Raw genomic sequence first — 16,188 nt, 5'->3', positions numbered from 1 at the left:
GTCTCTGAACCTGTTCCAGTTTGAATTCATCCTTCTTAAACATGGGACACCAGAACTGCACACAGTATTCCAGGTGAGGTCTCACCAGCACCTCATACAACGGTACTAACACCTCCTTATCTTTGCTCACTTCTTGTCCCTACAACTGTATACCCTGGCTCAACACCAGTGTCATCCCAACCACTTCTCCTATGCTTTTCAGAAGGACCAAGCTCTCACCCTCCTTCTGGAGAGCAGAACTCCCATTGACTTCAGTGGGAGCTCCATGCTTGGAACAAGCATATACCTTAGCATCTAGATATTCTGTGTCACTGCCACTCACCTTACCTGCTATTTTTGAATGATCTCACTATGCACAGCACCAGAAGAAGGAAATTATTAAAGCTCTAAAAGAGAACATTGTGCAGAAATTTAGAGATGGTATGGACTGGCTTGTTGATGAAATCCAGAAATCAAACATAGCTTTGAGAGACAAAGCAATGAAAGTGGTATTAATAATTTTTCTTGTAAGTTATAAGAAGTTGAATGTGGCAATAATGCTGCTCCTCTCTAGTGCCTTCCATCCAAGAAACTCAGAGCACTTTACACGTATTAATTAAGCTTCAGCACACCTGTGAGGTTATCATAACCCCCTCCATTTTGTAGCTGGAAGCCTAAGCACACAGAGGTGAAGTGACTTGTCCAAGATCAATCACGAAATCTGGGACAGAGCCCAGGAACAGAACACAGATTTTCTGATGTATAGTTCTGCACTTCTTCCTCAAAACAATCCTTCCTCGCCTATCATTTCACTCTCTAAGTTCAATATGAAGAAGAATAGATCTCAGAACTCCCAGCTGTGTGCTTTAAATCACCAGATCTTGCTTCCTTCTTTAGGATTTGATCCACAAGGGGACTTGGCACCTAAAAATTAGGCATTGCTTAGAGTAATCCACATTCCTGAACTAAGCGCCTAGGCTGCATAAACAATGCATGGGGAGAGTTAGATCCTATGAATGAGATACACAAAAACCAATACACTGTGTGAGGAGCTGCTTAAGTTAGTCAAAAGGAAATGCCAAGAAGTAGACCCTAAGTCCCACCCTTCAAAGGACTGGGTTAGAGGGAGGCACCTCCCTCTGCATAAGATTCACAGGCATGAACCCCCTTCAGAATCTAAGCCCTTTTGCGCAAAAAGCTAAGGAGGAAGAGAAAGCGGTGGTGGTGCTCATTTGTTAGGGCACTCACTGGGGAGGTGGGAGACCCAGGTTCCATCCTCCCTGATCCAGTGAATATTTACCTATACAAAGTGAAACAGCTCCAACAGGAGAGCCTGAGAAAAACAAACCTTTCAGCCCAGAAGGTAGGGCACTCTCTTGAGATGCTCAAATTAAATTATTTGCCAGCAGAAGGGAGAACTGAGCCTGGGTCTTCCACAACCTGGGTGAGTGCCTTACTCACTGGGCTAAAGGTTACATGGGCACTGGTACCATCACTGTTTGTGGGTGGGGAATCCAATAAGTGGCCTCTGAAAATGCCTACTGAATTGGTCTCTGCAGGCAAGATAGGTAAGGAATGCCAAACATCCCATACACCCCATTACACAGAGCAATACAGAGGTACTTCTGTAATAAATCTGCTACACAAATTCAGGAGAGTGTTTCTGTAAGTAATACTTTGAAGACCAAATTGAGATGTTTATCTAGTAAAAAGTTGCCAACTTTATAAAAGTTGATAATTTTATTACAGTGACACCCAGAGACACCTATGTGGTACAGACCCCGTGGTGCTAACTGCTGCACAAACACAAGACAGTCCCTGCCTCTAAGAGTTTACAACTTAACATTGGATAATAATCTTAAAAGTCCTAAAGACCAGAAGGATATGATTGCAATTATCTATAGAAACATATCTCATGGGATCACCATTGCCCGAATGACCCCATCAACAGGACCAACTGGATTTCAGAGCCCATTTGAGCCATCTACACACAGATCACTATGCATAAATGAGACAGAAACTGGGAAAAATTCCCTACAGGAGAAAGCAAATATATATTTACTAGCTCTACAATGTAGAGAGACTGATTTTTCTTCTATATTCTGTCAAGTCAGAATTCTTCCCAGCAAGTCCAGATCCTTACTCTGTTGTAGCCATGTTATCGGACAGTGTCAGTCTCAAGTTATATCATAGCAGCACACAGAAACAACAGGCCTAGAAAAAATGAAAATGCAGAAGAGGTGCATCTGGACCAGCCTCGAGATTCACAGCCTTTTGGTGTCCTTCATGAGGTTTTACTGATTCCCTCCTGGCTTTTATGAGCTTCTTACGGATTACTGAAATTGGAGAGTACATATGAGAAAGCTGGTTCATCAATTTCCTAGAAAAGACATTTATCCAGATTGCCCTCCTCTCCTGGAAATGTGAGACACGGCTGAGGAGTGTTCTTTGTTATAGTGTCTCACAAATATATCCAGTGATGGTGAATCCCATATGTCTCTGATAAATGAAACCCCTCTTTGAGCATTCTAATCTTTGCCTGTATAAACACACCACACTAGCTGAATTTGGCACTCAAGAAAAAGGTATTACTTATGCTGGCCAATGAAAAATCCTGTTGTTCGTCTTCAGCCCTGGATTTGTCCTAAGCATCAACTGACAGAGTCAGATTGGTTTCGAGAAGTGGACAGATATTAATTAAAGACTAGGACAGAAGCATCAAACTTATTTGCAAGCTTGAAAGAGTTGAGATTTGAACCCGAATCTCAACTAACAGAAAGGTATGTGCAACAATCTATTGTACAGTCTTACAGTTCTAGTTTTCAGGTTGAATGTATGAGCAATTCAGTCTACCATAATGTTTATTCTCAATGACAGATTTATCAGCAGAAAATGCATCCCTGCACAGTCCAGCACTTGTGTGCCCTCTAGTATTACTTGCACACGCTTAGACTCCACTGATGATTTAAACAGACAACTAACAATCTTCTCTAAACATCCCTGTCCAGAAAACCCTTAGGGTTTATTTTTTCCCTATATGCTTGTAACTCTCATTGAGGTTAATGGCAGTTATATCTACCTAACTGTGGAGAATTGTCCAAAAGTTTAATATACCACTTACCTCAAACATAGGAGCCTTTGTGTTCCTTTGGTGACTTCTTTCATTTCACTGAAGCAGGGAACACCACTAACAAGCCAGTTACACTTTCCCTCTGTGGATATCACTGCACAAGAAACAGGTACCAGAATGGTCCAGCTGCCTAACATCTCCTTCTTGACTGAACTGAGTTAGTACTATCTCTGGAGCTCAGAGGGGCATCTACAAGTGTGGAAAAGCCAACTGGATAATTTTTTACAAGTCTCTGAAGTTATGCTAACTAGAGCCAGGACAGCACTTAAAAAATAATAAAACAAGCAAACAAAGAAACCCTAAGAATCATTCTGTTTTTTATTCTGCTAGTAGAAGAGAGAATTTGTTGACATGTTAGCAAATCCTTAGACACATTTGGCTGAATTTTCAGTTACACTAGAGCCCTTTTATCTCACATTGGCAATGTAAAGGGGGCCTAAAGTGGATACAAGTGTAATTTACAGTTGCTGGGACCCCCCCACACACACTTTACATTGTCAGAGTAGTGTAAAGAGGCCTTAGCGTAAATGAGAATTAGGCTAATCTGAGCTTCCCTTGTGCAGGGAAGATGGATTTTGCCTTTCCAAGCCTTATCTTTTATTTCAATACATTGGGAAGGAAATGAGGAAGAATGATCTTGTGCCTAAGTCAGGGGCTCTGAGTCAGATCATTAAGCTTCTATCCCAGGATCTGCCATTGACTCGCTATGTAATAGTGGATGATTCAAGTGCTCTCTCTTTGCCTGAGTTTCCCCATTTGCAAAATGGGGATAACAATATTGTCTTATCTCCTCAGGATGATATGAGGCTAAATTCATGAATTTTGTAAAGTGCTGTGCAAGATATTTGGACAAAAGTTTCTACAGAAATGGAAAGTACGATTGTTGTTATCATTAGCTGCCTCTGGTTAAATGCCCAGATATTCTCCATGGTCATTCCCTTCTCTGGCTGTACTCCATTGATAATTGCTCTCCATTCTGAAGTGCCTGTGTTGCTCCTTTAACTAAAGAGCTCAGGAGAAACTTAGGTGGAGTTGATGTGATCCTTTGGCAAGAACAAGCAAAAGAATCATATTAGGATCATGGTCTTATTCTGATGCTACAAAATGAAGACTGACTATTGTACAACTCGAATCAATGGTGTTGGAATATTTTTTATAATAGGGATGCTGAAAGCAATTGAACAAAACTGCAAACCCTGTATATGATGGACATCACTTCAAGCCAGCACGTGCACCACAGCCCCAGCAGCTCTACTTCCAGCATCACTGACTGGAACCTATATGGACTGATAAATACAAGCTCTCTCTTGTGGACTTTAATACTTTTGCAAGTTTCCCCAGTGTGTAACGTGGATGAGAATGGACGCTTCTTCTCTGACTGTCGAGTAAGAAGCCGGAAGCAAGCCCCCTCAAAACTCTGCCTCAAAGTTCTCAGGAAACCCTAAGCACAGATCTCTTTGAAAGGGTGTCCTCATTAGGTAAGATTTCAAAGAAAGATCTGGTAAGAATCTTGATATTACACCTACATGTGCTTCCATTAGAGAAACGATATCTAAGGTAGTGAAGGTGTCATACTCAGCAGCACCATCCTAAAGGAAACTGGCTGCTGGATAGGAATCATTTATAAAATCTCATGTGTGTTTTTTTCTGCTTGAAGTGAATCCAAACTTCAGCTTCTAGTACAGAAACATAGGGCCATATTCTGATTTCAGTTAGCACAGTGTAACCCCATTGACTTCCACAGAATCACTCCAGTTTTATACTGATGTAACACAGGGCAAAACAGAACCCATATCAGTGGGCGTTAAGTGCCTAAATAGCTTTGAGGATTTGGGCCACAGTCCTCTGAATTTGTAAAAATATGATTCTAGTTTACTACCCATGCAAGAGAAGGAAAAAGTTATGCCCACATCCCTCCTCACGCCACTCCTGTTTATATTAAATGCTGCTGGTAGAATTATCTCAGTTACCTGCCACTGTGGCCAAGTAATCCCCCTCTTTCTGCATTAAGTTCAGGCTTTTTGTCCTCATCTTCTTTACACAGCTATTCCCCGCTGCATGCATGTCAGCTTTCAGTCCTTCTTAGTGCTCATATTCTTCCCAAACCTCTCTCCTACCCTGCCCCATGTTGAAGCCAGTGTTCTCTGGCAACATTACCAAATCAGATTTTAATAACTTTTTAGATCACACTTCTATCAACTAAATGTTAGTCCTGAGCACTAACTCTGACAGGGAACTCCCATAAAGTTAGTTTTAGCTCTTTTTTTCCTAAGAAGTGGGAAAGAAAAGTTAGAAGAATTTTGGAACTGTGTCTAATGCCTTTATTTTTAGGGTGTCGTATCTGAGGAACCTTGTATCCAATTCACTGCAAATCTCCCTGAAAAATTCCAGTAGGACACCATAACTAAACTAGAAATTTTTAGACTGATCTGACTATCTTTGTGGATTGGAGGGGAAATCAGTTGCAACTTAATTATGGAGCATATGCTGCCCTGTGATGCTAGCATGGAATGCCTGCCGTAGGTTTTCCCCCAGATCCAAAAATGGAGAAAGCCTGACTAAGCTTTCATTTTCTATCTTCTATATATTCTCTGCCTGAAAACTCTTTAAACAGAACTATCAAGCTGGAGTTTGAAGCAGTCTAACCAGAACTACAGCCTACCATAGACATGATATGATATAGCCTACATCCAGACCTAATCTATCACATAGGTTTGTAAACCATTTTATAACACTATTAAGGCCCAGGTGACACTGGGATTTGGAATGTTATGAGAGCCTTTCTAGCATGAATCATATTTTATGTGGGGGGGGGGTCTGCTGAACATAGTTAAAACTCAAGGTTACATTGTCTAATAAAGTAAAAATAAACAATTTAAATATTAATAAAACAAAACACAGCTTCTTCTACTGGAGGCAGCTATAGACAGAGACCAAATGAGATCTCTGGTGCCAGCCCTTGTCTGAAATCACATAGGAAAAGCCTAAGTGCTCAATAACTAGATCAAGAGACCAAAGCAAACCCACTGAAATAAAGAAGGAAAGGTTGCTATGCTCCTTTGGGGAGGTGTTGTGAGGCCCAAGTCCGATGGTGAGAAGTGCTTATCATAATAAAATTATACCCAGTGCTTCTCCAGTGGTCCCAAAGGTTGTTAAACACTCTTATCCCCATTTCACAGATGAGTAAATGAGGCACAGAGGGGAAATGAGTTGCTCAAAATTACACAGGGAATTAGTGACAAAACTAGGAATAAAAACCAAGCCTCCTGACTCCACATGCCATGGGTGTCTTTATTAGGCAATCCACAAAGACAGTCAGATCAGTCTCAAAATTTCTAGTTTAGTTATGGGGTCCAACTAGAATTTTTCAGGGAGATTTCAGTGAATTGGATCCAAGGTTCCTCAGATATGACACCCTAAAAATAAAGGCATTATTTAATGGTTACTTACCCATACACCCCAGCTGCAGCATTATAATCTCATTACAGCTTTGCACTCCGAACTGTGGTTTTGCGCTGATAAAAAACAAAAAAAAACCCTTCATTTTTCTCTGCATGCAAGTAAAGAAAATTGTCTAGAAAATGCTGAGCACAGTTTTATTTTAGAGGCTCTGTGCCATAAAGAGGAGGCCAATGACACAGGTACACAACCCTCTGTGAGGGGGAAGTCTTAATTTCTGGAGATGTTTAGAAAAACCCTACAATACGGGAAAGGTGTGATTTTTCTCTTTGATTGTTTTTTTTCCTTCAATATTTAGTGCAGTTTAGCTGACCATACTGTGAAAACACTTGAACCATTTAGGAGCAGTTGCTTCCACAGTAATGAAATGTTTCAGGCCGTGCTGGACTGGCTTGGCGGACAAATGGTTTGAAGTCTGTCTGTACAGCTCAGAGAGAACCAACATGTTTAGAAAATGTCAGTATCTTTTAAATCCCCTCCAAGTGGAGCAAGTTTGAAGCTTTCAAAACTTGGCAGTCATTGGGAGAAGGAAAAAAAAAAACAGCTTTTTTATGAAATGCTGGAAATTACGAAACAAACTTCTTGGAATTCAGACAGTTTGTCCGTGAGTCAGTGACAACTGAGCCTTCATACTTGTTAGTTTAGTGCTAGTGAAAGAGGCCATACTGATGTCCCTGGGCACTGAATTCTCTGTTTAACTCCAAAGCAGGTCCAGCAGTAGGGCAACCTACCGCCACACCATTCCCTGCTACTGTGCCTCACGTCTGACCTGGAGGGACTCAGGGGTCACAGAGTAGCTTCAGTTCTCAATGTCCCATTCACTTCATGATGTCTCTGCTAAGACTGCCCACAAGGAGGTCAATTTCTTACATCTTTGGCTGAAATGGGTGGGTGACTATGAAGTGGGGCCTGGGAAGAGGAAATAAAAGAGGATGATGCTGGAGGCCTCCCCAAAAAGGCAGGAAACCCACAAGGAGAAGAAAAATAAATTAGTGAGCTTTTTCTTTTTATTTTCTGACCCTTTGAAAATGGATGGGGTCCAGGAAGTAGACTCTGGCCACAAAGATTCAAATTATTCAGTTACAATCAGATTTTTATGTGGGTTGGGTCACTCCAACCAATGAGCAACCAAGCAGTCACCTGGAAGGGAAGCATGAGACTTGCACCAACAAAAGCTTCCATAAGTCTGGACTGACAATTTGGGCCTGGTGCTGAAGCAGCTCTACACAGTTAACTCCCACTAAAGTCAGTGGCTGTGAGAAAAGGCTCTTTATCATGATACTTTGCTTAGGTTGGAAAGGCAGCAGGATCTTGTATGACCTCATCACCCCTTCAGAAGTCTTCAATACATTCCAGATTTTCCAGGGGAATCTAAAATCATTCCTGGGTTTTATCCAGGATTCAGTCATCTCTAACATTCAGAAAACTTTGATACTATGAAGTTGGGAAGTGATGGATGTGAAAAACATATGAAGTGGGAAGCAAAATGTCCATATTAAGGAGGGAGTTCATTAAGCAAACAAGTCTATATCTTAAAAAACAAAGTAAGAGGTATCACAATGAGCAAAGAGGCTAAACAGAATCCTGAAGAACAGAAGCTTTCCAGGCCATGGAACAGGATGAGACGAGCAGAGCTATACTCAGCAGACGAGCAGATTTAACTGATGCAGCTGTAAAAATACTGAGATCTGCCAAAGCCTTATCTACCCTAAGGCTTCCACCACTACTCCCGCTAGCTCAGCTAAAACTAATGGTTGGACCAGTAAGAATATTTTTCTTTGGAGCCCTCATGTAGGAAATATCTTAGTGATAGTAGCAACAATGAGAAGAAATTCTGACTTTGGGAAATGACACAGAGAAAGACTCCTCTGCCACAGAAGCATGACAAAGGAAGGATAGATGGAAGAATCACAGGTTAGGATGATTCAAATGTTAAAAGAACAATGATGTAAAGTATTTTTTCTAGGATCCACTGCTTTTCATATTCTTCTTATGAAGCCTTATTTCTCTACCAATGTTGTCCATTTCCAAACTGCTTGAAATCAACTTTTTTAACATCCCATTTTGTACTGCACCCTCACAGAGGGCATGGGCATGACTCTAGGGATAGGATTTGTTAGTTCTACAGAGAACCAGCAGAGGGAGCACAAGAGCAATTAAACATTTGTCCTGGTATCTAAACAATGGTTTGTTTGTTTGTTTTCATATTCTCAGTATTCTATCGACCTCCAATTCCTGTAATTCAGTTATCTACCAAATTGCTCGGAGTTTAGGAGCCAACACAGTGGAGAGTAACAGGTCCTGTAGCTCCTCCCCCTACTAGAAAATGGAGCCAGAGACTCTAAGGGTTATAGAGAGGGGGAGATGGGTACCCCAGCAACTGTACACAACCCAGTTTCCAAGCAGGGATCTGTTGGTTTTATGTCACCTTCATCTGTGGGCAGAAGGGATAATTTGGTGCTTAAATAGTATTTTTGAAAGTCAAAATAAAAACAAAGAACAAAAAAAAAAAGCTGGGGCTAAGTTACAGTTTCAAAGAAAAAAGACCTTTACTGTCAAATATTAACCCCTCCACACACACACACACGCACACGAAGCATGCCTATGGATATGTTTTCAATCCCAACCTCACTTCCTATCTCGAGTCTGCATCCCTGTTGGAGTCTCAAAGATTCCCCCCTAACCATTATCCTCAAATTCCTACATCATGGCCGCCATCTATCCAGCTAAGGAAAATGGCATAGGACTCCCTGGGGAGCACATCAATAATTAACTTTCTTTCAGTCAATTGGACGGATCACTGTGGGGTCCTACAAAGCACTTTTCTCACCCCATATTCATATTTCCAAGGGACTGATCACATTCCTAGCCACTAATCACCTTGAACCAAGTGACTAGAAAGCAACTACTTTACTTTAGAAGTATTCTAGTAGAGTGCAGGTAATTTCCCAAGATGAATTGCCCCAGAACCAAAGGGCAAGCCACTCTTGCCTACATTATTAGCAGTGCCACAGTTCCAAAGTAAATTTATTGTGTGAGTATTACATTTTCAGATGATCTTTATGTAATTTATAGAATGGTAATATTTCAGTATTCCAAAAGTTTCTATAGGAACTATTCAGTGTGTTGCATGCAGATTCACAGCCTACCATTCAGGTTTTCTTTCCTCTTCCCCGCTGACTTTACCAAACTCAGTACTTTTAAAATACAAAATTAGATAACCACTAATTTAAATTCTGGCTGGGACACTGAGGAAGGGACAAAATGAACATGCTTTGCCACTTCCTGGGACCTTGCACTGTCACTTATACTTGTGCAAATTGGGCATAAAATGCTACCAAAGCATAATTTTCTTCTCACTCACTCACACCAGTGGTAATATTCTGCACTCATTTTGCACTGGTGTAAATAATGACACAAGGTACAAGACACTAGAGAATCAAGCCCTAGATGTTGTGCCAGTGTTGAATTAGGCAGCTCTGTCCTTAATATACTTCTACCCCAATATAATGCGAGCCGATATAACACGAATTCGGACATAATGCAGTAAAGCAGTGCTCCGGGGGGGAGTGGAGGGCTGTGCAGTCCAGTGGATCAAAGCAAGGTCGATATAATGCAGTTTCACCTATAACACAATAAGATTTTTTGGCTCCCCAGGACAGCATTATATTGAGGTAGAGGTGTATATCTATCTACCTATTGTGATAAAGTTCCTTCTCTACCTTGGTGGGTCCTGCACTTATTGGCAGATTTTACTAGCCTCTGAGATCTTCCTGTGTTGGATCAGGAGTTGGGAGGTTTTGGGGGGGAACCCGGGCCTACCCTCTACCCTGGATTCCAGCACAGGGCCCTGTGGACGGACTCCAGCTGTCTAGAGTGCCTTCTGGAACAGCTGAACAACAGCTACAATTCCCTGGGCTACTTCCCCATGGCTTCCTCCCAACACCTTCTTTGTCCTCACCACAGGCCCTTCCTCCGGATGTCTGTTAACACTTGTAATCCTCAGTCCTCCAGCAGCATGTCTTCTCACTCCCAGCTCCTTACACACACCTCAGTAACTGGAGTGAGAGCCTTTTTATACCAGGTGTCCTGATTAGCCTTAATTAATTCTAGTAACTTCCTAATTGGCTACAGGTGTCCTAATTAGCCTGCTTGTCTTAATTAGTTCTAGAAAGTTCCTGAGTGTTCTGGAATAGTTCCTGTCATCTTATCCAGGGAAAAGGAACCTGCTGAACCTGGAGCTAATGTATCTATCTTTGACCACTCTCTTGTAGCCATCTGGCCTGACCCACTATCTATCCACACACACACACATAGTTGCTGAATAATGCCAGATTGACAGTCACAGGACAGGCAGCAGCAATAACATCTTCTTCACATTATGCTGTTGACATGGCTTATTCCTGACGGTGAGGGAACCACTTCTCATGAGACTTCTGTCTTTGTGCCCATTCAGTCCTTGCCTTTTCTTTTCACACTGCCACCTAGTGCCAATAGCTTTGGTGAATGGATTTTGTAATACGGACATCTGCCCATTAGGAACTGGATTGAGAGCCCCATGTTCATTTCACATAATACATACAAACGGCTGTCAGAGAGTAACTATTTTCTTTTTCAGCATGGTCTTCTGCCATTATCCCATTTTTCCATCTAGGCCTCTCAAATGCTCCAAGTCAGATAGCCTTCCCCAATGAAAGCTGGATGTACCTCCCATTCCTACCCCCTGCTATCTATCAACACTGATCCCACACTGGCCATAGAAGAGGTATGTGACAAACTGACTGCATAATACTTCCAGCCCCTGCTGGCCCACTGACCATGGGACAAGCACATACCCATATCCCTGCTAGCCACAAATGTTTCAGTTATTTCTTATGAGCCCATTCCTTCAAACCCTATCCAAATAGAACATCCATTGAAGTGACTGCAATGTATACAGTGTACATGGGAAGACTGCACTATTGGGTCCAGTACACGCAGAAAACCAAACATGCATAATTAGTCATCATTATGAAGTGCCAGATTTCTACTAAAGAGAATTTGATAATTACTATAGGACTAAGCATTAAGATTAAAATTAGATAAATAATGAACAGGAATACAAGGATACTGTTGACTTAAAAACCAAATTGGGGCAAATCCTTAGCTCTTTACTCAAATTTTATTCACTCCTTACTCAAACCTTGATAAATCAATGAGAGCATGCCTGAGCTAAAATTGAGTAAACATTTCATAAGAGCCTCAAGATTTAGACCTTAGTTAAAAAGCATCATTAAAACCCTGGACTATTAGAGACGAAAGAATATTAAAAATCCAATTTTATACTGTTGATGCTGTTTGTTTATTTTCTGAATTTTCTTGGCCCAGACAAGCAAAATCAATGAAGTCAGTTTCACTTTTGTTTACCATCAGCTTCTCAGTGCTGCAAGATTTGAGTTGCAAACCCTGCAGAGGGAACAACTGGTTGTTTTGAAAACAACTGTTCCAATTGGAATGTTTATAAGAACTCTGAAACACTTCTATGGGTCTTAGGTTTTTGTCAAAGTTTTTTTTCACCTAATATCTAAATAACTTGAAGCTAGATTTGAGTTATTAATTTCCCTCTCACATTTGTAAACTCCTCACAATAGTAGCCATCTTCCCCAACACATCATTGTGGAAAAAACTTATAAAATTATATAGGAATGAAACTAATTGGATTATATAGGGACATATGCCATCAGTTCATAATCAAAATCCCTGTTTGGTATATCTCTGCTTAAAAACTAATGGAACAATATGGGCTGTAGAAATCAAGCAGGAGTCTCCTGAAATGACTTAAAACCTATAAAATCTAACAGAGTATGAGTTCCTGTCTATGGAATTTTTAAACCATCCTACAGAATTCTATAGCAGGGATCTCATTCTCCATTTAAATCTCAGTTTTATATAAATGATAATACATGTTTAAAAATGTTCTGCAGCTGTTCCCTTATGAGTAAGCTGGGCCTATGGAGAAAATGTGGAAATAGGAAAACTGAGTAATATTTACTATTATGATATATCCAACTCAGGAAATTACAACTGTGTATATTAAAATAAAAAAAGATTGATATTTATCTCTCCTCCTAAAAAAATTACTAAAAATAATTTGACTTAGTATTTATTTGGCATTTGGGTTTAACTATCTGGTATCCCCATATTTTGGCCCTGTTAAAAAATCCAGCACTCACTTTGATCTCACAGGAGTTAAAGAGACATATACGCACGCCATTCAGTCCAAAACTGCATTAGCTACAGGGCATGGCAAAGCATGAAATAACTGCTCCAGAGTACTTTCTCATGTGGGTGCGTTAGATAACTGTCTGCTCCAACACTAAAATAAAGCATACTGCGACCCACTCAACACTGCGGGGTTTTACTCTGTTAGACTGAAAGGGTTGGTAGGACTGGAACATATAGAACCCATAATATGAAGTTGGCTAATGTCAGGTCTTCCAACTCTGTTATACACCCCTGTGCCAAAAGACTTTCGGCTTTTGGAGTTCCAACTACAGCATCATATGCTGGCTTTAAGTTTACTTAGGCACACTCTCCCCTTTGCTTTTGTATACACATTGCAAACAGACTTTGTGACATGGACAGAGCTGAGTCTTTTGATAGAAAATACTTTGGTTTCACAGAGAATTAAATCATTTTAATGGAAAGTATTTTTTAAAAAGAATTTTAATTTTTTTCTTTCTGCTGGATGACAATAAATGTTTCTCGCATCCTGCTTTTCCCACTAGGCAATTCTTCTTTCCTGCGGTTTCCATATAATTAATTGATATTTTGTAATCTTCTTTAAAGTTATTTGGAAGAGTTGAGATAGGACCATGACTTCTGTTAATCATATATTAAAGAGTCCCAACATCAGTTTCACAAAAACTCACACAGATAGAAACCTGTGCTGTAAGAGCTCATACACACCTGTATTGGTTCAAAAGAAAGTGATGGGTGACTATAAATGCACACACATACTTCATGTGGGGAAACGGGAGGAGGGAATGCTAATATTCCAGCTCCATCCCTCCAGGCTAACCCCCAACAAAATGGCATCAAATGTTTCCCCATTTGAAACCCCTTAATTTTTGGAAATACTTCAGTTCCCTATATGCTCAAATCAGAGTTTCAAGGTTTGAGATTAGGGCGAGGGGGCTGTATCTTACTACAGTGACATGTAATTTGTAGCAATAAAAACAGTTGAAGTTTGTTGACCAAATGTTAATTAGCAGCCTGAGTTGAAAAGAGGCAGGAAAGGGAGTGGAAAACACTAAATTTCATTCCTGAGCTAACAGATGGACCACTGATTCTTGACAAAATGCTACAGAAAGCCACTGAAAAGTTCCGCTTAGGCCCTGGAAAAAAACGAATAAGATGGAGTGAATGGGTTCTGTATCTACAGAGCCAGTGGGTTATTTGCTGTTTTGGGTTTAAACTGATGTGGTTTGTCCTGAGAGAAGTCACTTTTGTAGAGATGAGAGAGTTATAAGATTCAGGATGTAAAAATACAAAAGATAAACCTGTTAGAACCAAAAGTTGTCTACTGCCCTAAAATAATGGATTTTTAATAAACATTTCAGAAGATGTGAACCCTGATAATGTGTTGAAGAATCTCTTGTACAATCCCAGGTGGGCTAGGAATATTGCTTTATGGACATGTGTTATTGTAAAGGCCCAACGGATTTTTTTAAAATAGTCTGCCTCTTGCTATTAAATAATTTGCTATTTTAAAAGGTCATTGTTATTGTCAAGAGATATCCACTGATCAGCGTCCATTTTCTATAATTACTCATGGATTCTCCAGAATGTTTTATATAACTCACTTCCACTCACTATATCTTAATTTTTATTTTTTTGTTAACAACACAGTAGCAGTTTTACTCTCCGACAGCACTGACAAGAGCTCAGATAAAAGCCCATTTTGGACGGATCTGTTTAACCAGCCTTTAGAACCCATGATAAGGCTAGCTTGAAAAACTCAACATTGTTAAATGGGCTATGAAACGCAACACAACCCCAGAAAAATAATAATAGTTAATCCACAGGCACACTGTATGTTTCAAATAACAAATACAAAGGTTATTTATGGAATGAAAATATGGTAAATAAATAGTTACTGTTTCTAGACAAAAATGGCTCAAAAGATTTCATAAATTGTTTCCACTGTAAAAGGATATCTACCTCCCCCCTCTAAATACACATACTGAAACACAAGCACAACCATGTATAAAGGGGGGAGGGCAATCAAAGATACAAACTCCCTCTTAGAAAGTTTGAATTCATATTAACCCAGTCATGCCTCTATGATGTTATATTCTAACTTTTATGTTGCTGATTTAATGTATCTCCCACTCCCTCTTAAGTAAAATAAAGAGTTAAAAAAATTAAAATAAATGCTTTAAAAATCCAACAGGGAAAGTACATGTACGCTAATTAAAATCACCTCCCCTTCTCCCCCCCCACTCAATTTTTAAAATAAAACTCCTGGCAGACAGAGTGGAACCTGCTTTCTGTTTTTATTTAATGTACAATAAACATGGACTTTAAACTTATAGTAGATATAAAACAAAGAACAAGAGTCAGAGTTAAACCTGGTCACTGGCAATATAGCTAAAACTCATTGGCAAATACTAACAAAAATCCATTTAACAGTAAATAAGGAGAACATGATATATGGACGGACAGATGGAACTGCATAAACAGAAAAGAAAAAGCAGAGACCCACAGACATACGGAGAGGGCTGTTTTAAAAGAGAGAAAGATATTGATTTACTTGGAACTAGTGTTGGAAAACAAACATATTTGTTTCCTTCATTGATGTTAAAAAAAAAAGTAATTAAAGTGAATCATAAGAGGGCACACCCTGAAATAAGTAGAAGGGGAAAAAACATTTGAAAAGGCTAAGGCCTTCTATAGATGTTCAAAATTTTAAGCTAGCAAATGGGCTTGACAAACTTACATCTCTATATTAAAAATCGAGAGGGTGGGGGTGAAAGAATAAATAAGTGTCATGGGGCAAGGGGGGGAACAGGATATTTTTTTTATAAAAGTTGACTGGCCTACCTTATTCCCCAGTCCTCAGTTTGTCTCCTCATAGTCGCTGTCTCCCTGGAAGTACAGTGTGAGTGGTAATGACTGCCTGCCTCCCTAATGAGTCCATTTTCCTGCTCTTGATGTTGTGTATATACACACACTGCAACCTACCTTACAAACCACAGAGACGGGAAAGGGAGTGAGAGAGAGAGAGAGAGAGCAAGCGAGAGTGTGAGAGGGAGAGAGAGAGAAAGGCACACACAGACAAAGCCCTCCTACCAGACAGCAGACAACCCTCCTTCCCCTATCTAGCAAAATACAACTCGGCTAATGCAGCAACAGGTTCAATACTGCCAGACTGAGACAGTGTAAAAAAGGTATATAGTGCAGATCAGGATTGCTGGCAAATAAACTGTTTACAGCCAGCTGGCTCCACCTTTCATATTTATGTTACAGAATGTTGGAATGCATTGTTTCAGACAGTCCATGTAATTATCATAAATACATTTTGTGCATATTAGCATGAAGCACTGAAATGTATCAGCCATCCTGCTCTGTAACCTTAT

General features: G+C 40.1%; 1 protein-coding gene across 9 annotated transcripts in view; it reads right to left on the bottom strand.

The window, feature by feature from the left end:
- The window catches only part of ZBTB20 (zinc finger and BTB domain containing 20), a 644,993-nt gene extending 629,044 nt beyond the window's left edge, over window positions 1-15,949 (bottom strand). For all 9 annotated transcript variants that reach the window (XM_075072201.1, XM_075072197.1, XM_075072200.1 and 6 more), the window contains exon 1: window positions 15,653-15,949. The gene's annotated coding sequence lies outside the window, so the exon portion shown is untranslated. The remainder of the gene's footprint in view (window positions 1-15,652) is intronic.
- Between the last annotated feature and the right edge of the window lie 239 nt (window positions 15,950-16,188).

Source organism: Chelonoidis abingdonii, chromosome 1 (assembly GCF_003597395.2).
Source record: "Chelonoidis abingdonii isolate Lonesome George chromosome 1, CheloAbing_2.0, whole genome shotgun sequence".
NCBI lineage: Eukaryota > Metazoa > Chordata > Testudines > Testudinidae > Chelonoidis > Chelonoidis abingdonii.
Note: the sequence above shows the minus strand (reverse complement) of the source record. Positions and strands in the feature narration are given on the sequence as shown.